The sequence below is a fragment of the Schistocerca gregaria genome, chromosome 1 (assembly GCF_023897955.1).
Source record: "Schistocerca gregaria isolate iqSchGreg1 chromosome 1, iqSchGreg1.2, whole genome shotgun sequence".
Taxonomy (NCBI): Eukaryota; Metazoa; Arthropoda; class Insecta; order Orthoptera; family Acrididae; genus Schistocerca; species Schistocerca gregaria.
This window is the reverse complement of record NC_064920.1, coordinates 466,493,361-466,514,283: the sequence shown is the minus strand read 5'-3', so window position 1 is coordinate 466,514,283 and position 20,923 is coordinate 466,493,361.

Below are 20,923 nucleotides of genomic sequence, written 5' to 3'. Positions count from 1 at the left end.
CTCACACTGAAATTTTCGTTTCAGTGGTGGTTTCAAAAACGTGTTCTTACTTGAAGTGACGGACGAATGAGCTTAGGACGTCTGGGAATGCCAAGTGTGCTCTATCAAATTCTGTTTCACTACCCTAGATTTTAGTGATCGATTTTTCATCTGCAATCTCTTCTTGTGAAGACACTCTTTCGTTTTCAACAATAGACTGCTCCTCTTGGGAATCTGTCTATTTGATTCTTGTTTATGCTCATTATTGTCTTGCGTGTAAGGAACATTGGAAACTGTTTCTCGTTCTACCATGTAAGGTAGCAGGAACTTTAAGAGATCTTCATACTTACATTTATGTTGATGAACAGCAGCTTGTCCTGAAACAGTTTCCCTTTTCTGCAGGGTCTTCCTTAGTTGGTCACAAACACATGACTTTTTTGCATTTCTCTATTCCATCTGTAGCTAAGATATTTTAAATCTCATATATTGTATAAGGTTTAAAATGTTGCAAATATTTTATAGACTACAGTGTTTCTCACCTTATACAGTTCAATTTTTTTCAGGTTCCTTGCTGTAGGAGATTCCTTTAAAACTACTTCCTTCAGTTGCAGGTTGGGAAAATCCACAGTTGGAGCTATCGTCCATGACACCTCAAGAGCAGTTATCGAGTTATTGTTAGAAGAGGTGAAGCCTGTGCCGAATGAAGAAAAAGGGAATGCTATAGCTGAGGAGTCTTGGACAAAATTGCAGTTTCCAAACTGCATTCGATCTTTAGATGGAAAGCACGTAACAATACAGGCTCCAAACATCTCAGGAAGTCTCTATTGGAATTACAAAAAAAACATTCCATTGTGCTTCTTGCTCTGGTTGACCCATGTTATAATATTATCGCAATAGACATAGGAGCATACAGAAAAAACTCTGATGGAGGCACTCTAGTAAATTCAAACCTTGGAAAGTCATTGGAAAACAATACGCTTAGCATCCCAAAGACTACAACTTTACCCAGAACTGATGTTGAACTTCCAATGGTAATTGTAGGCGATGAGGCTTTTCCGCTCAAAACATACTTGATGCGATCATATCCTGGCAGGAACTTAATGACAAGGTTATATTTAATTATCGTTTGTGTCGGGCAAGAAGAATATCCGAAAATTCATTCGGCATATTGCAACAGAAATTTCGAATAGATAGAAGAATCCTTCAGGGAGATCCTAATAACCTTACAATGATTGTGACGGCTGTATGTGTACTGTACAACTTAATTCGAAAAATGGAAGGTTATGGGGTGCCCAAACAGATGATCAAAAGGAAACTACTGAGGGATCCTGAAGATCATGAGATTTTCGAAATCTACCTCGAATTCGTGGAAGATCAACAGTTGCTGCATTTGCTGTACGAGAACAACTCAAAAAATTTCTGAATTCTCCACAAGGGACTGGAATGGGAAGAACATGTCGCCTTGGCGATATAACGATGACATGAACCAAACATTTGTTTGTAAAATAAAAATTAAATATCTTTTGGGTATTAAAACTCTTATAGTTTTTATCTTAGCTTTCGCTTGTAGATCTGTTGCAACTGTCTTCCAAACACTGTCTTTGTACTCGATATTCCTGTAGTTTTTACTTCCCTGAGCGTAAAGAACAGGAAACTTACGAACTACTTCTATTGGTCGTTCCACATGCATGTTTTGTACACAGAACAGTCTTGCGCAGTTGCACAGCTCACAAGACAATTCTACCATCAGGGCGTGTCCGTCATGTGAAAAATTAAACACGGTGTCGCAGTTTCTGTGAAGGCGGAAAAGGAACGATTTCAGAAATGCGATTTGTCGGTGCTTTATTTTTTTAATATCAATATAGGCGGTAAAGAAGTTGAATCATTAGGGAGTTTATTCAGAATGTTTTCAAAAATATGAAGATTGTGATTCTGATGACAATAAAGTCGACAATTTATTGATTTCTTTCATCCATCTCTCTGAAGCGTTAGATTGAGGGTGAAAAAGTGAAAAGGAAATTGATTTTATCTTACGACGCCGTAGAGAACGAAGCCAAATTTTAGAGCGAAACTGATCCATTATCCGATATAACCTTATCAACATGACGCACTTCTTTAAGAAAATGTTTGGTGAAAGCATTAGATACTGAACGAGCTGTTGCTTTGCGTAAAGGTGTAAAATACACATATTTTGATGTCAATTCCGCTGCTATCAAAATGTACGCAAAACCATTAGTAGAACGAACCACTGGACCGAACAAATCGACTGCAGCCATCTCCTTTCATTTAGCTGGAATGATAGGAAACAACTGCGCTCTGTGAGAAATAGTTGGCGGCTTAGCCTTTTGACATAATTTGCATTTGGCAAGAACAGATCCAATACTTTTTCCATATTACTGAAGTAGCAATTTTCTCGTAATTTATGAAAGCATTTTCTGGTACCGAAGTGTGCATAACGGAAATGTGTATACCAAATCAATTTATTAACCCATTCATCAGGAATGCAAACTAACCAAACAGAGCTGTCGACCGATTTTCGTTTAAAAAGAATATCATTGCGAATTAAATAATACTGTCTAATCGCTACGGTTTCGTTTCTCCACTTCTCCTTAATGTCCTTCCAGATTCGATCCTTATTTTGCTCCTTAGCGATTCCTGGAGCGAAGACGAAATAAAGTTTTCAAACGCAACACCCTGAATATACATCAAACAATAATTGTTTTCTTTGCAATCCTCCTCAGCACTGTTTCAAACCCATAGGTGCACGTGATAAAGCATCAGCAATAATATTTGAAAAACCCTCTATGTAAACAATACTAAAATCAAATTCCTGTAGATACAGCGCCCATCGTGACAATCTTCCATGTGTTAATTTTGTTGACATAAGAAATTCCAGAGCTCGATGATCGTTGTAAACCTTAGTATGTCTGCCATACAAAAATATGCGAAATTTTGTGAAAGCCCAAACAACAGCCAAGGCCTCAAGTTCCGTAATCGAATAATTCTTTTCTGATTTAGAGAGAACACGACTTCCAAATGCAATAGTTTTCTGTACTACAACGCCGTTTTCTTCTATCTCTTGAAATAAGCGTGCGCCTAGGCCCTTGTATGATGAGTCCGTCGCCAAACAAAAATCTTTAGATAAATCCGGATGTGGGAGAAGTGGAGCAGCAACTAAAGCATCGCGAAGTTGTTCAAATTCTGATTGAGCTTCCTCATTCCAACACCAATTAGAATACTTTCCAGATAGTTCACATTAACGAGGTGTGACCAAATTGTCCAATCTAACAAAGCGTTTAAGAAAATTAGACACACCAAGGAAACAAAGAACCTCACGTTTTGTAGTAGGAACAGCATAATTACGAATAGCGTCTAGTTTCTCTGGGTCAGGAAGAATACCTTCTGTAGAAATAATGTGACCAAGAAATTTCACCTGAGAACGACCAAATTCAGATTTTTCCAAGCTCACTGTAATGCCAAGTCGTGCAAAAATACGTAATAATGAATCCAAAATTTTGTTGTGCTCACTCCAAGAACGTTTAGCAATAAGAATATCGTTAACATATGAAGTAATATTGTCACGAAGGTAAACAGGTAAAATTTCGTTTAAACTACGAATGAATGCTGCTAAAGATACAGCAAGTCCAAACGGTAATTTCAGAAACTGATCACAGTTACCAAAGGCTAAAAAGGCATTGTATTTTCTACAATCAGGGTGGAGTTCTATTTGCCAAAAACTTGCGCGCATATCAATCGTCGATAAAACTTTAATTCCATGGAAATGTTGAAGAACATCTACATTTTGTGGACGGTCAGTTTCAGGAATGATTGTATTATTTACCTGTCTGGAGTCCACAACCAAACGAATTGACCCGTCCTTTTTAGAACGACGTGTAGTGGGCTTGTGTAAGGACTGACTGCTGGCTCAATAATGCCTTGACCTAACATGCATTGAAGTTCACTCTTAACCTTCTCTCTATAAGCCAAAGGAATAGCGTACGTTTTTCCTCGAAACGGTGTGTGTTCTTTTACTTTAAATAAATATTTGAAGCCTTGAATAGTTCCTGTGTGATGATTAACTACTGTAGCATGTGACGTCAAAATTAGGTGCAGTCCTCCTCTTGCAACGGCATCTGGCACTTCAGCTTCCTTAACCTTTTTATTAATTGATTCTTCGCTATTAATTACATCTTCCATCCCGTCTCTGTATCTTTTGTCGATGTCATGAATGAACAAACTGTCGTCATAATACTCAGCAGAAACATCAGTAGTAAGAAACCTTAAACATTTTGTGTCAGATTCAGATTTCGTTAAACACTCGGAAAATTTCAAACATCTCGGCATTCCGGCAACAGTCAAGCTCACACTTCCGTCCTGAAAGTTTAAAATTGCCTTATGTGTGTTAAGAAACTCCATACCTAATATAATTTGTGTACTGAGTAATGGAACAATAATAAAATTAGCAGAAAATTCCTATCCTTGACAAATGAAATTTAAGTTGGTCTGTTGTTTGACTTGCACACTTTTTCCAGAAATAGCTCCTCGAATTGTAGTTTTAGAAACAGGTAACACAGGACAAGCAATAGTTCTTTCACATATACGAAAAACTGATTCACTAATAACATTCAAGGGGCTCCCAGAATCTAAAACCGCAGTGAACTTATTCTTACTCACACGTACTTCAATAACAGGATGTAAAAATGCGTCTACATTATTTTCCTTTTCGTCTAGCAAAATGTCTCATGTGTTCCAGGCGTACGTAGTGTGAAGTCGTAGTGTGATTACTTTCTGAACCGTCTATATTGCTGCCAGAAGCCGAAGTCACAAGTCATTGTCGATTGTTTGCGTCACGTCTGATTATTCACGTTATTTCGCGGATCAATTTCTACGATTTGCACTTGTCTCTCGAAATTTTCGTCACGCAGAGGATGCCAGTTGGGTCCCTCCTGTCTGTCAGACGTAAATTCTTGGTTGTGTGTTATTAAAATTTCTATTTTCCTGTCTATCTGCGTGACTGCTTCTTGTGTAATTTCGACTCTCACTTCTGAAATTATTGTTATATCCACTACCCTGGTTATTTCTGTAGTAAGAATTTCTATTATTGTATGAATAATTTCTGTCTTGATTATACCGATTACTGTTTCCGTATGCTTGATCATTCCGGTAGGAATTTCCGTTATTATAATTGTCTGTGTAATTTCTGTTAGAACGTCTGTTATTGTCAATAGGCTGGTATCTAATGTCCTGTCTGTTTCGTCTGTCATTCTCAAAATTACCCATATAACGTCCACTCCGATCATTATCCCTTCTCTCTCTGAAAATCTATTGTGATTACCGTTACTGAAGTCCCGTCGTCGTTGTCATACTCAAGTTCTAGTAGCAAAGTCTTAAAGGTCTCAATGTCGTATTTACATCTTCTGGCTAAAGCAATTTGTCTTATGGATTGTGGCAGCTGAGTTAAGCAAATGCGAATTAACTCAGTCAGGCTATAAGGGTTGGAAAGGAATTGATTCTTTTGAAACGTGTCTTCAAAGTATTCTGCCGGCGTGCGGAACTGAGACTGTTTAAAATTACGCTGCATAATAAGACTTTTTGACTGTCTTGCGTGTTTTTGGACCAATATGCCGATAGAAATGCATGATAAAAATCATTTAAATTATTAAAATCTCTAATAAGTGCTCCCATCAACGTCGCCGGTTCGTTTTCTAAATATCCTCACATCAATTCCAGTTTGTGACTTAGTGGCCAATTTGGTGGAAGTGCGTACATAAATTGATCTAACCATGAACATGGATGTATGTCATTCTTAGAATTGGAAAGATTTTAAATTTCCGAACAGTTAAAAAGTGTTTGTAGTCAAAGTTTACGCCTCATGGCGACAAAGACCTACCACGTCTGTCCCAGTCCCAATGTCTATTATTGTCAAGTTCGCGCGCCTGGCGCTCTCTTGTTGCTTCTCGTAAATGAAATTATTTTCTTCAAAGCCCTCTGCTTTCTGTGATTCTAAATTTCTTCTGCCGTCTTTTCCTACGATTTCGCTTTCAATTTGTTTGACTTGCTTTCGTAACGCCTCAAATTCCGTTTTAACGCGTTCATTAAATTTTCCCTGATTTTCAATGTGTTTGTTTATGTTCTGGTACTCTTCGGTTTCTGCAAATGGCAATGGAACTGTATCATATGAATCCCTGTCCCCATTTAAACTAAGACTTGTCAATTTATCTCAAATCTCCTTAACTCTTTCCGATAAGTCACCGATTTGTTCTTTCTGTTTGTTTACGACTTCCCTAAGAGTCGCGACTCGGGTTTCAGTATTAACACATTTAGTAGTTACCTGTTCATATTGTTAGGTTATTTATTCTGTCATTTGGTATGGATTCCTGGATTCTTTCAAGTATTTCTTCCTTATCGTGTGCACGTTGTAAGTTTAACTCTGAAAATTTTTGTACTATCACGCGATCTCTTTCTTCCTGTTCTCTATCCCGTTCCTTTTGTCTAATTTCTATTGAAATTAATCTACTATTGTGAGCATTCAAAATCGGTTGTACTTCTCTAATTTCTTTCTTTAATTCATCTTTCATGTTTTAAAAACATGTCCCTATTTGTGAGTCTAACCGTGTTTCCATAGTTCCCATCTGTGATCCCAAATTTAATATAGCAAGCATCAACTGCTCCAAATTAACTAGTTCAAAATTATTTTCGCCCCTAGCATTTCCTGTAAAACTAACTTCCTTCGTCATAGTCGTAAAGCTACAGTATCTGTGTTCAATACTATTTCAGAATCTTCCATCGTTAATCTCTTAGTCTGAATTTTTTGATTGTGAAGAATTTTCAACTAGTTCTGGACTATTTTCCCTGCTTATTAAATTGTTTTCTATTTCATTATTCATCATACTGTTCTCCTGTGTTGGCGAGTTCGCCATGTTAACAATTTCGTCATTCTGACTATCCATCATTTTTGCCTTTTTCATCGATCGCGTAATCATTTACAAAACATACAAAACTCGTCACTATACGAAAATTACTCACAAAATGACACTATCACCAACAATACCATTCACACAAAATGCTTCCCGACAAATACACCTAACCAACACTTAAAACCTTCACAATTGCACAAAATTGTAAAACCTGTATACAAGACATCAAAAATTAAATTCTGCCAAAATACCACAAAAGAATGACAAGACAACTACAAATGTTCAGTTTCCAAATCTACACATGCAATATAGACTACAGTAACTAAACTACAAATTACTACAACAATACTACTGTGTGGTATTTTTACTATCAAAATAATTCCAAGGGACGATGCGAAGCAGAGGTCGCCACGTGCATGCGGACTTACTTAAATACAATGCTAATAATTTTAATTTTAGTCGTTGTCTGTCCGATTACGACGTCTCGTAACCGGTTGGCCCTGACTAGTATTACTCTGCAATCTGACTGCATAGAACAACAACAAACAATGAAAGGAAATATACGTTAACACAATTAATTAATTAAGTCCCCAGCAACTATAAAGCTACGAAACAACTAAGCACAAGTTTAACTGTTCTGTGTGCGGAAGTGTGATTCAACGTACACATCTGGCACGGTTCTTCCTCAATACCACAAGATGCTTTAAACGCCATTTACAATGAAGTAATTAAAAAACCAGAAATACTATGATTGCACGTAGAAACCAGAATTACAGTCTAATAGAAGAACACGAGCCAGATGCTTTGTTGACTGAACCTGTGACCAAGAGGCATTGTTATTTAGGACATCTGAAATAAAAAATTATCTTTACCTTCATATATATATTGTCGAAAAATACATTCTCATCATTACAACATCCCATCGAACAACATATGGTGTGTCTTGCCCAACAGAACAACTGCACACAACATGCTCACAACTAGTACTCTATCGACATCGTCTCAACAAGCACTGACCACGCCTACTTCAGAACTGCCCACAGCAACTTCTCAGCTGCAACTGCCAGGGCAGACGGCTCAATAATACTCTTTGGCGCAATCTCTGGCACTGAGACTCAGTGTGTAGCCACCTTTCAACGGTGAATCACGATCTGTCAAGGGGCCCGCTACATTTGTTTTAGTGATGTATTTCTTTGTCTGGGTGACGGCTGACACCCGGATGTGTCTCAGCACGGACATGGTCCGGACAGGTGTGTCCCGACCTTAAGAGGAGACGGCGACCTCGAACAAACCGACCCCGTCCCAGTCCCTATCTTCCACCGCAGAATGCCCGTCCACCACCGAACCTGACAGCCCCTCCTATACCCTCCCAACAGGGTGCAACCGAGGCAGCTCCGCCCTCCCCTTCTCCGGCCGACGCATAGCTAATTGAGAGGCAGCGGCGCTGGCTGGCGCCATGGAGAGCGCACACGACCAGCCGTGGGACGCCTTCGACGGGATCTTCGAAGACTTCATCTCCGAGATCGCCGAGACGAAGCCGCCATGCCAGGCGGTCGGAGGTCGACAGGACGGCAACCAGCAGCAGCACACCGCGGTCAGGGCCGCGCCGACGCTGCTGCCAATCCCCCTCCCCCTGCCCCTACACGCGGCCACGGTAGGCAGCGCAGTGGATGTGGCGAACGGCGCACGGCGGCCACCGAGCGTCGGTATGACGCGAATGCAGCATCTGAATTTCAGAAGCTGTACCGCGCGGACCGGCGCAAGGCCATGCAGCGCGTCCTTGGCGAGACGTCGCCGTACTGCCAAATCTATGGCAACGTGCCCACGGAGCGCTTCAGAAAAATCTATACCAAACCCAACTGTTACAGATGCACCAGCCGCTGTTCCGGACTTTGCCGCCACCGTGCCTCCTGATGTCAGCGAGGAGCTACTGACGACTATCCCCGCCACAGAGGTGCAACAGCGGCTCCAGAAGGCGAGCAATACTGCTCCTGGGGCAGACGGAGTCACCTACTCCAACCTGCGGCGTCAGGACCCTGGCTGCCACGTGCTAGCTAGGATCTTCTCGCGCTGCTGGGAAGAGCGGAAGATTCCGGTGCAGTGGAAAGTATCCACTACCGTCCTCATCCACAAGAAAGGGGACGTCTCGGACGTGACGAACTGGCGGCCTCTAGCATTGAGCTCCACCATATCCAAGCTCTTTGCTGCAATCGTGGCGGACTGCACAACCCTCCGGGCAGAGCGTTTGAGCCTGCTCTCCCCAGAACAAAAGGGTTTCCGCACATTTGAAGGCTGCTTCGAACACAACTTTTTTGTGCAGACAGCAATTGATAATGCAAGGTGCAGGGCGGGCCAAGCATGCTTTGCTTGGCTCGATCTAGCGAATGCTTTTGGCTCAGTGCCTCACGCCCACCTCCTTGGAGTACTGGGCAGGATGGGACTACCACAGCAATTGCATCACCTAATTGTTGACACGTACAATGGTTGCTCCACCCGTGTCCTTACATCTGGCGGGCTAACGGAAGAGATAGAGATTCAGGCGGGGGTCAAGCAGGGCTGCCCACTGTCACCCATCGTCTTTAATCTCGCGCTCGAGCCGGTACTTCGCGCCGCAACCGCACTCAAAAATGAGTGTGGCATTCCGCTTTGCGGCGTCAGTGTGAGTGCACTGGCGTATGCGGACGATATCGTGCTTCTTGCGCGGGATTCAGAGGCGATGCAGACACTACTCAATGTTGTGGGAGAGGCGGCGACGTGGGCCGGGCTCACCTTCAAGCCGTCGAAGTGCGCTACGCTTCACATCCGCCGCCGCGACACACTAGGCTCGGTATTCACCCTGCAAGGGGGAGAACCGGCCGTACTTGGTGAGGGCGACGCCTACCTCCATCTTGGCGTCCCCACTGGGTACAAAGTTTCGCAGACGCCAACAGATGCGATCGCTGCGATTCGGCGTGACTTGAAGCGCCTGGACGCTTCCCTGCTGGCTCCTTGGCAGAAAAATGACGCCGTGCGTGTCTTCCTCCTCCCCAGGCTTGACTTTGTCTGCGGGGCGGAGCGGTGCGCAAAGGACCGCTGTCTGCACTGGACAAAGCAGTCAAAGCGGCGGTTAAATCATGGCTCTTCCTCCCACAGCGCGCCTCGACTGAACAGCTGTACCTCGCGCTGAGAGAGGGAGGATGCGGCCTGACGCCGCTTTCGGACGCTGCGGACATCTCCACCATCGCTCACGGCTTCCGGATGCTGTACTGCAGCGACGCCGCCGTCCGCGACATCGCCTGGGCCACACTAACTACGGCGGTGCGTCGCCGCATGGGGAGGGAGCCGAGTCGGACGGACCTGGCCACCTACCTGAGCGGCGTCCTCGAGGGCGAGTTCGCACGTGACGGGGGTGACATCCAGTCGCTGTGGACGCGCGTTAGGAACGGCACAAGGCGCCTAGCGCCGCGTGGTGTTACCTGGCGCTGGAGTAATGAGCTGTCTGAGTTGCAGGTGGAGGTCTGCGGCCAGCCCGCCATCGCGGACAACGCGGAACATGGCGGCAACGGAGGAGGAACGCTGGCGGCTGCGCGCGGGGCGGAGCCTGCCGGCGCGGGCAACGGAGCGGAGCCTCGCGGCGCGGCCGGCATGGCGGAACCTCGCGGGGAACATGGCAGAGCAGCGCGGGACCGCGGGACGGCAGCACGGCAACACGAAGATGACGGTGAGGGACCGCAACTCGGAGATGACGGCGTGGGACACACGTTTGGCGCTGACGCCGAGTGTGTCCGGGTGGGAGGCGACGCGAAGCGGCTGCTCACGCAGGCACTACGAGAGTGCGTGAGACGCTGCCTGCGCCGCCTCTTACTCAGTAAACCTGACCAGGGGAAGGTGTTTGAGTGCACCAGGGAGTCAACGGCGTCCAACCACTTCATGGCGGGCGGCAAATACACCCGCTTTGCAGACTGGCGTTTCATCCACCGCGCCAGGCTCGGTGTCGTCCCACTTAACGGCTGCCGCCGTTTCGGTGGACGAAACAACAACAACAACAACAACAACAACAACGCCTGCCGCCGCTGTGGTCACAACAGTGAGACGCACCCGCACGTCATCAACTCGTGCATGGTGCACTCAGCTGCCAGCCAGCTGCGACACAACGCAGTCCTCACGCGCCTCTCAACAGCCGTTGCCGGGCGCCCCAGAAGAGGAAACGCCGCTTCCCCCAACGTGAGAATCAACCAAACGGTGGTGGGGGACAACAGCGGACTGCGTCCCGACCTCGTTGTCACCGACGAGGAAAAGAGGAGTGTCACTACCGTCGACGTGACAATCCCCTTCGAGAACAGGCGGATTGCGCTGGACAACGCTCGGCAACTAAAACAAATTAAATATGCCGACGTTGCCCGCGGGCTGGCCGCTCGCGGCTATGCTGTCACAGTTGACGCCCTGGTGGTTGGCAGCCTGGGGGCGTGGGACCGCCGGAACGATGCAGTGCTTCGGCACCTAGGCATCGCTAGCCGCTACTGCCAGCTAATGCGGCGGCTGATGGTGTCCGTCACCATCAAGTGGTCCCGCGATATTTACATCGAGCACATCACTGGCCACCGCCAGTATGTGCTCCCCCCTAGGCTGTGGCACGCTCTGGCGTCAGTCTGCGAGAACGTCGAGACTGCAGTCACCGGCATCAATCCCTGGACGACCTGAGGGAGGCACCGCGACGGTGCCGAGTCGGTGCAGTGCGCGCTGTGTTGGCCTGCACCCCTCCGCTCCTGGTGGCCGCCGGACATGGCCCCCACCTCGGACGGCGCGGTGCGAGGCGGCGCAGCTCTTGTGTTTACTGCCCGGCCATTTCAACTGCCGACTCCGCCTCCAGACCACGAGACGGGACGCCCCACTAGCCGCGACGCCCCGCTGACGGCTGCCGCTTGGCGGTTCGAGGGGCGGAGACTGGCCCAGCGGCCCGCCTGCGCGCGGTGCCCGCGGGCCACTGGCCGCCATGCTGCATTGCGCAAAATGGCGGTCAGGGCGACGTGGTAGCCACAGCCACCTAACACCCAAACCCTATGACTGTAAATGACACAAATAAAATATTTAAGACCTTAAAATAATTAAGATGACCGCTCTTAACGTGGAACTATAATATAAGGTGAAATAGTTAAGTTCCCGTGCTTAACGCGGATATTAGTAATATAACTTGGAATTTTTAAGTTTCATTTATTGAGTTATTTAGGTTACTCATGCGATAATTAAGGAATGGGCTTAACCCAAACTTTGAAATATTTAATTACTGTAATACTTAAGTCTCGGGTAGTCCCGACTATATATATACACTTAAGCATCACTTAAAATTGTTAACGTTAGAATTGTATAACTTGGAACAACATTTTTCTTAAAATTATACTTCTTATGAATGTAACTAAGAATTATCTCGGAAAATAAAATCTGTTCTTATCAGCTTAATATGGGCTAATTTGGACCGAATAATCCACCGAGAAGCGGTCTGCTCTATTTTCTGTTTCAGGTCTACGACCTAAACGATGGAGCTTGTGACGCTGCCGGCGGACGTCTTCCGCTGCCGGATTTGCTTCATCAACAAAGCGGCCGGGAGAGCGACCTTTGGCGAGTACAAGGATCATTCGAACCTTCTCCGCCACTATCGGAAGCTGCACGACCCGAGGACGACTCCCGTCTTCGAGTGCGGCCACTGCGGCCGCCGAGATGGGCGGCTGAAGACGCTGCGTGCACATCTGCGGATCTGCAATACAGTATCTGCCACCCCAGACAGGGAAGGTTGAGTATGGGACACGATGCCGTGTCTGGCGCTCTGGGGCACTCAGAGAAGTCAGCCGGCGGGAGGTCACAGGCGGGGGCCCCCGAAGCTAGTAGGACAGACCGGCTGTGCTTAGAGTTAACTTACGCGGCGGTCCTGACCCGCAGCAGCGTGGTGGGCTCACAGGCCGCTCTGCCCTCGCCTTGTGTGAATGTGCAGACGACTGCGACGCCCAGGACGGCGGCGGTTGCTGCCCCCGCGTCGTGCGAACCGTGTGTGCACACGCCGAGGAGGTCTGGCATCCCCCTGCCGATACGCTCTGCGTCGTCGGCCGTGTCGCCACGCGTGCCGAGCGCAAGTTCGGGAGGTGTAGGCAGCCTGCTGCCGACGCCTGCCGCCGAACGCGTCGCTCCGGCCAGCGGGGCAGAGTCCGGTAAAAGCGGCGGCTTGCCGTCGCCTGCGCCGGCCTCTGCTCCCAGTGGTGTACGCTGGCCACGTCGCCCCGCTGTGGCAGGCACCTCCCGCCCGCCACCTGTCGAGAGCATGGGTGCCGGCCTGGGACTGCCGCGCGCGTTCGCTACGCCGCTGATAGGTGGCCCTGCGAGACGGGCGGACAGTGGCAGGCAGGCTGCCTCGCTCGCCGCGACCGAAAGTGCGATCATTCACGGCGCCTCCGCGCCGCTGAATGATACACCAAAGGCCGCGAGCAAGGCAGGTGGACCGGACGGTGGGACGCTTGTGTGGTCACAGACGTTCACGCGTATCTCTGCTGCCCTGCCGACGGTTTCGTCGAGTGGCCCCAGCCGCTCCGTTTCCGCTCAGGCAGGGAGTGCTACTAAAAAATCCAATGTTGCAGATTTAGAGTGGCACATAGTCACCCCCCGGAGAGACAAACGGCGTGCAGCAGGACGCAGACTACCGCCTCCGAATCGTCATCGCATCATACCGCCTAGTCCGCATAACGGTGGCCAGGCGCGAGCCAATGCGTATGGGCGGCCGGCGTGAGCTACACCTCGTGTGCCCCGCGCTGACGGCGTGCCGCGAGCGACCGCCGGGACATCTGTTAGCGGCGCGGCGACCAACAGCCGCGATGAGCCTGACTCGATCGCCGGGCCGGCGCGAGCTACACCTGGAGACAGCTCCGGCTGTCTCATACTGTGGGCCTTCAAACTATGCAGGCTCTCAGTTGGTAAAAGGCAGTGTGGGGAAGGATGCGTCTCAAACAGCCCTCCTTCTTAAGTGCCCTTACCTGCCTTCTTGAGGTGGAGCTGTTAAGCCTTCGGGTAACTGAAAGGTATGGGCGCGACAGTGTGCTGTACAACTTGTACACTGGTTCTGATGGCTGCATTTGCTGTGGTGGGATCCTGCACCAAGTCGGCGAAGGCCATTCGCCTTGTCTTGGACTCCAAGGCATGCTCTGCCAAGCCGGGGCTTGGTGACATGTCCTCGGTCAGGTTAGATGGGTCCAGACCCCCGAACGTCTGGGGGACTGGCCCGGCACCTGAGTGCCGGGTCCTTGGCCTTTGGTGGGAACCTGGCCTAGTAGGGGGCGAAGGACGGAGAGTGAATCCGCTCTCCCGGAATGCGGGTGGCATTCGCCGATAAGGGAGCGGGTGAAAACTGCGGTGGTGTGGCTGTTGAGGAGGACTAGTGCGCTGTACCCATGGCGTGCTAAACCTGGCAGCTCAGTTACTGATAGCTCTTGGTCAAGGGGCAGGACCGGTGAGCGGGCTGCATATAGCCTCCCCCCGTGCCAGAGAGGCCGGTCCGGGGTAAGAGACGGGCCTCCAATTTTTCACTCTCTAGATCTTCAATTATGGCAGAAACTATGGAGAGTGTTAATGCGTTGGATACTGGCGTAATTTCGAGCCTAGATAATGTATCTGTCAGTGAGCGCCACGCGAAGTTTCTTCGTTTACTCGATAACAGCATAAAAAATGGCAAAATAGGCAATTATGCTATAAATAATATTAGGGACTTTGTAGCCAACTGGGCAATCGCCCACTCTCAGAGGGTAGGGTAACAGATTGAGAGAAAGAAAATGAAAGGCTTAGAGGTCAACCGGTCCGGACTTATGCTGCAGTTGCAAGAGCCCCAGTGGCCAAAGCACCGACAGCAAAACAAACTATTCAGGACAATATCAAAAAAGTTACTCCAACAGTATTCCTAAAACCTAAACCAGGCGATGACATTAAAGCTGTTAAGTCAGTCTGAGAAGTGCATTGATCCTAAGAAGGATAAGATAAAAATTAACAATGTACGTACAGCAAAGAATGTACTGATTGTAGAAACAGCCTCACAAGAGGACTGTCAAAACATCTTAAGAAACGAACAACTAAGTAATAAAGTGAAGTGTGAACCTCCTCGCAAGCGTCGACCTTTGATGTGTCTGTATGATGTGCCTACATTCATGACAACATACAGTCTGGTGGACGCAGTATATACACAAAACTTTGACGGAGAAATGTCAAGGGGAGAATTCGATGAACACTTCAAGCTGCGATTCAAAGTAGGACCACGTGAGAAATTGACAGTACACCATGTGGTAGAAGTCTCGCCAGGTCTATGGAAATCACTAACGAGAATGGGTCGGTTGTACGTTGGCTACTCTGCATTGAACAGAAAAGATTATCTGGCGGTGCCACGATGCACTAAATGGCAGGATATAAACCACACTAATAAGTATTGTACTGAACCAGAACTCATATGCGGCCAATCCGGACATGTTAAGAAAGGTTGCCCTAACAAGGACAAAGCAGGAGTATGCGTACCATGCAGAAGACGAGGCCGTAAGTGTGGTGGAACCAAAGATTGTCCAACCCACAAGATGTTCCTAGATAGACTTATTCAAAGAACAGATTACGGCGATGTATAAGGTTTAAAAGTAAACGCAATGCGCAGCCAGATGGTTGCGCATGAGCTGAGGAAATTAGCGGAAGAAGATGGAATAGATGTTCTTCTGATACAAGAACCGAACTCCTGTGCGAGTCGAGTCCCTGGCTTCCCTGCAACAGCACAAGTGGTTTCCTCAGGTGGGAACCCTATGAGCGCAATTATAATATTGAACAAAACAATAAAAACTACGATATTAAGCCAATTCTGTACCGAGCATATTACAGTTGTACAACTTAATTTGTTGTCTTACAGTATGTACGTTGTTAACGTCTACTGTCAATTCAGACATGACATAGTATCCAATGCAACTGTTCAAGATAGATCTCTAAGAGTTTTAGCCGGGCAGGCTATAATTGTAGCTCTGGATGCCAATGCTAAATCTCCACTCTGGCACTGTGATGTACAGCACGGTAGGGGTGCGCAGCTTGTTGATCTGATAATGGAAACGCACATGCATGTGCTAAAGTTGCCTGGGTACCCCCCGACCTATTCAGGGAGGGCGGGTGCAACATCAAATATTGATGTCACACTTGCAAGCGAGAGGGCAGCACCCTACGTCCATAACTGGCAAGTAAGAGAACACCTAACTGTCAGTGATCATAACTGTATCACATTTGAAATAGCGACAACCATCACGGATGTGCCAGGCAAATGGGTGGAACGATTTAACTATGCTCTGACAGACTGGGACCGTCTCGTGCAGGTGTTCTGTCCTCCAGAGTTCGGAGAGGACATAGGTAACATTGATGAAGCTGTGGAGGACCTTGTAAGCTCCGTGCAAACAGCTATCACACTGTCTGTACCTCGAATAGCGAGATACATCTGCAGGGAGTCCACCCCATGGACTCCTGAATTGACTGTGCTTAAACGGTCGGTCAGAAGGGCGCGAAGCAACTATCAAAGAAGCTTTTCCCACGACGAACGACAATACCACCTAGGTATCTATCGTCGTCTGAAGCAGAGATACAAGGATCAGTTGGACATCACAAGACGCCAATCCTGGGAAAGATTTGTTAACGATCAGTTGGGAATAGACCCTTGGGGAGTTCCCTGCAAAATCGTTCGAGAAAAAATAAGGTCGCCCATGATGTTGTCTACACTAAATGCTGGGGATGGTGGCATGACCAAGAATTGGGTAGAAACAGCAAGACTGCTGTTGGATACACTACTACCAGATGACAACGACGACCAGGATATGCAAGAGCAGCGAGAAATACGTCAGGCGCTCTCGAATCTGTATCTTAACGATACGAACGTGAGCCCTTTCTCTGCAGAGGAGGTGGAACCAACCATCTACACCTTTGCAAGGAAGAAGGCACCTGGTCCTGATGGGATCCCTGTGGAGATATTACAGGGACTCGCGCACTTGGTCGCCCCAGCATTAAGTCGTATTTACAATGTATGTTTACAGATGGGCTATTATCCACAGAGGTGGAAAACAGCAGAAGTTGTAATCATCAGGAAAGGCCCTGATAAGGATCCAACGATGCCGAAATCCTATCGGCCTATATGTCTGCCAGATGTAATGGGCAAAGCATTTGAGAAGTTGCTGGCTGACCGACTTTTGAGGCACAGAACACTGCATGGTATGAGTGACAGGCAGTTCGAATTCCGAAAGTGTCGCTCCACTCAGGATGCGATCAATGAGGTTCGACGGATTGTTCACTCTGCGACATCGAAGTATGTCCTTGGCATAATGATAGACATCTCAGGGGCCTTCGACAACCTGTGGTGGCCGGCACTCTTCTCTCGACTAAGAGAGATTGGGTGCCCGCAGCCGCTGTATGGTTGTCTGGTGGCCTACTGTGATGCAAGAACTGCTAAAATAACGGCTCCCGGAGCCGTCGTATCAAAAAGAGTATCCCGTGGCTGTCCCCAGGGATCGGTGTGTGGTCCCATTTTCTGGGATATCACCATGGAAACATTGTTGAACGTTCTGCAGGGAGAGACTGCAGTTCTGGGTGTTGTTGCTTATGCGGACGATCTCGCAATTCTAGTGGAAGGTGACACTCGCAATGTGATCGAAGACAGATCACGACTGGCTGTTAGACTGTTAGCTGATTGGTGCGAGAAGACTAGAATGTCTATTGCACCACAAAAATCGCTATATATGCTCTTAAAGGGCAAGTTAAATAGGGACCCAACAGTCAGAATTAATGGCCAGGCGGTGTCGCGACAGAGATATGCCCGCTACCTAGGGGTATATCTAGATGAGAATTGAAGCTTCATTCCGCATATTGAACAAATAGCGACGAAGTCCTTAGCCCTGTTCAACAAGATAATATCGATAGGACAAAGAAGGTTTCATCTGCCGTCAAAGGCAATAAACATTTACCATAACAGTATATTGGCACCTGTAGTAGGGCACACATCCAGTGTGTGGGCCCACAGGCTAGCTCTGGTGAAGCCTGCGGCTGCTGTCAGGCGAATACAGAGGAATGTTCTGTTGAGATGCATTGGTGCATTCAACAGAAGTCCAACAGATGCACTGTTGGTTATTATGGGTCTATGTCCACTAGACCTGTTAATAAGACAGCACGCAGCCTCCTACTTGCTGCGCAAACAAAATATTGACATGGTGGAAAATATAATGGGTACTCCTCTGGCTAGCGTTAAATCCATCCGAGATAAAATGCTCGACATTTGGCAGGACTAATGAGATGGGTCCAGTACAGGCCGTAGAGTTCATGGGTTTCTACCCACAGTAAGGGAAAGACTAAGGAACAAAATAATGAAGCCCTCACAGGGCCTAGTCCACTTCCTCACAGGCCACGGCCCCTACCCCACGTACCTGCATAGAATAGGTAAAAGGCTAACACCAGAATGTGACTGTGGTGCCCACATAGGATAGCCAGAACACACAGTGTTTGAGTGTCCAATATATGAACAGACTGTCTCAGTTGAGAGACAGCTTCTCCAGACAAGAGACAAATGTTTTACTAACGAATGGCGAATTATTTAGAAATTTCGCAAAGTTAGTAAATAAAATCTCAAAGGAGGCCCAGCGAGCCTACCTTGGGAGAGTAACGCGCTTCAGGTCTAATGCGCAATTGTAAATATGTAAATACTACGTTTTTAAGTCATGAGTTTTAGTAGCCAGTAGTTGTGGTTAGCTCAGTATGGTGGTGGGGGGAATAAAAGACTAGCACAATGGAGTGGTTTCTTCTAGTAGTAGCGGCCCACCTCCACGTGGCTAGGGACGGGCAACTCTCTGGCAAAAACCAGAGAGGCTAAGAGGCCGACTTTTCATATATAGTCTGCAAAGTCGCAGAATAAACAGATTGTTTCCATGCATGTATAAACCACTTCTGTAGCGCTAATACCAGAGATAGTTAGTCTTAAAACACCCACTCATAAGTGTCAGAAAGTGGGTTACGTAGGTTAAAAAAATATATAAAAAAATTAATATACACCTGGAGACGCACCGGCCGCCGCCGCCGCTACTGCACTACCTGCTAGCGGCACGGCAACACCGACGCAGACGACGGAGCTGGGCAGCAGGGAGGACGACACTGTAGCTGCATCCCAGAGACCAGGCAGCAACAAGAAGAGACGGCGGAGACGCTCCAACCGACCCCGTCCGAATCCAAACCAGCCAGCGCAGAACGCCCGTCCCCCACCGAACCTGACAATCCCTCCTGCACCTTCCCCACAGGGCGCACCTGAGGCAGCTCCGCCCCCCCTCCCCCGGCCGATACTCGGCTAACGGAGAGGCAGCGGCGCTGGCTGTCGGCCCTGGAGAGCGTCCACGACCAACCATGGGACGCCTTCGTCAAGGTTATCGAGAAGTTCATCTCCGAGATCGCCGAGACGAAGCCGCAACGACGGGCGGCCGGAGGTCAACAGGACAGGCAACCACTGGCAGCGCATCGCGGCCAGGGCCGCACCGACGCTGCTGCCAATCCCCCTACCCCTGCCCCCGCACGCGGCCACGGTAGACGGGACAGCGGACGTGGCGCACGGCGACCGCTGAACATCGGTACGACGCGAATGCAGCATCCGAAATTCAGAGGCTGTACCGCGCGGACCGGCGCAAAGCGATGCAGCGCGTACTCGGCGAGACGTCACCGTACTGCCAAATCGATGGCAACGTGCTCACGGAGCATTTTAAGAAAACATATACCAAGACGAACTTCTCTGTTACAGATGCACCAGCCGCTGTCCCAGAGTTTGCCGCCACCACGCCTCCCAAAGTCAGCGAGGAGGTGCTGACGCCGATCACCGCAACAGAGGTGGAACGGCGGCTCCGAAAGGCGAGCAATACTGCTCCTGGGGCAGACGGAGTCACCTACTCCGACCTGCGGCGTCAGGACCCTGGCTGCCACGTGCTAGCTAGGATCTTCTCGCGCTGCTGGGAAGAGCGGAAGATTCCGGTGTAGTGGAAAGTATCCACTACCGTCCTCATCCACAAGAAAGGGGACGTCTCGGACGTGACGAACTGGCGGCCTCTAGCATTGAGCTCCACCATATCCAAGCTCTTTGCTGCAATCGTGGCGGACCGCACAACGCTCTGGGCAGAGCGTTTGAGCCTGCTCTCCCCAGAACAAAAGGGTTTCCGCACGTTTGAAGGCTGCTTCGAGCACAACTTTTTTGTGCAGACAGCAATTGATGATGCAAGGTGCAGGGCGGGCCAAGCATGCTTTGCTTGGCTCGATCTAGCGAATGCTGAGTACTGGGCAGGATGAGACTACCAGAGCAATTGCATCACCTAATTGTTGACATGTACAATGGTTGCTCCACCCGTGTCCATACATCTGGCGGGCTAACGGAAGAGATAGAGATTCAGGCGGGGGTCAAGCAGGGCTGCCCACTGTCACCCATCGTCTTTAATCTCGCGCTCGAGCCGGTACTTCGCGTCGCAACCGCACTCAAAAATGAGTGTGGCATTCCGCTTTGCGGCGTCAGTGTGAGTGCACTGGCGTATGCGGACGATATCGTGCTTCTTGCGCGGGATTCAGAGGCGATGCAGACACTACTCAATGTTGTGGGAGAGGCGGCGACGTGGGCCGGGCTCATCTTCAAGCCGTCGAAGTGCGCTACGCTTCACATCCGCCGCCGCGACACACTAGGCTCGGTATTCACCCTGCAAGGGGGAGAACCGGCCGTACTTGGTGAGGGCGACGCCTACCTCCATCTTGGCGTCCCCACTGGGTACAAAGTTTCGCAGACGCCAACGGATGCGATCGCTGCGATTCGGCGTGACTTGAAGCGCCTGGACGCTTCCCTGCTGGCTCCTTGGCAGAAAATTGACGCCGTGCGTGTCTTCAAAGCGGTGGTTAAATCATGGCTCTTCCTCCCACAGCGCGCCTCGACTGAGCTGCTGTACCTCGCGCTGGGAGAGGGAGGATGCGGCCTGACGCCGCTTTCCGACTCTGCGGACATCTCC